Source organism: Penaeus monodon, chromosome 27, assembly GCF_015228065.2.
Source record: "Penaeus monodon isolate SGIC_2016 chromosome 27, NSTDA_Pmon_1, whole genome shotgun sequence".
Lineage (NCBI taxonomy): Eukaryota > Metazoa > Arthropoda > Malacostraca > Decapoda > Penaeidae > Penaeus > Penaeus monodon.
The window spans coordinates 19,728,001-19,729,046 of NC_051412.1; the positions used below are offsets into that span (position 1 = coordinate 19,728,001).

At 30.9% G+C, this 1,046-nt stretch overlaps 1 protein-coding gene across 4 annotated transcripts in view; it reads right to left on the bottom strand.

The window, feature by feature from the left end:
* Nucleotides 1-1,046, bottom strand: part of LOC119590663 (guanine nucleotide exchange factor subunit RIC1-like) — a 31,890-nt gene that overhangs the window by 29,933 nt on the left and 911 nt on the right. The window lies entirely within an intron of this gene.

Genomic DNA, 1,046 nt, shown 5'->3' on the forward strand with positions numbered 1-1,046 from the left:
GGCAAAAAGATTATGTAGGTATCAAGAACAAACAGTGTTGTCCTCCCCTGAATGGAATCCCTTCATTATAAACAGAAAAACCAAGTCAAGTGAACAGGCACAACAGGTATGTAGCATTAGAGGCAACACAGAAAAGACATTATCATCTCTTCTCACAAGATCAAATCAGTTTTATGAGATGTTGAGCAAGAATGCAGCATTCCCATTTGCAGGTGTGATTTATTACATACATATCAAGGTGCTAATCATAATATAAAACAGTTTGAAATTGTCAATCTTTTCAGAACAATAATTCAACAAGGATCCAATCTAGCATATAAGTGGCAGAGGTTTATTGGTCTCTGCCTGGACATGAAGCATAGAGGCCAGAATCACTTGATGCAATTTCATTGCCAATGATCATATACCAAAACTAGTAAAAGCAAAATACTTTAAAAACTTCTATCTATTTTTTTGTGAGACCCAGTATTTTTCTTTTACTTTACATCCACACAATTTATCTTTTCTTGCAACAGAACTATGAATTGGAGTAGAATTAAGTTTCTATGTTCAGTATTGTTAAAATAAGTATTAAGTACATCAAACAGCATCTGAATAAATGGAGGGATAACTTTGATGACAGCCTGCCTAGCTAATTGTGTTGACTAGACAATGTAAAATTTGCTATTCCTTTTATATATCTCAAATATTATTTGTATCTATTGTATTATTACATCATACATAATTATAATCACACATTTTTAACAGCACTTCTCAAATTTCAAAAGTACAAAGTTTTTATGTGCATTTAATCACTTCCTTTGAATGTGTATATAATTAGTTACATGTATAAATTTACTCGTTATAAGAATGCCAATCATAAATAATAAAATTACTGATATTGACGATATCATACAACAATTACCTATATTGCAGAAGCTATTAACAATATTCCACAATTCAAAGGTGAGTATAACGAAATCAAACACAAAAAGTCACAGGTATAAGTTAAGTATATTGCCATCTATGATACCCGTACATTGATCTTGATATTGTTGGTTGTACTA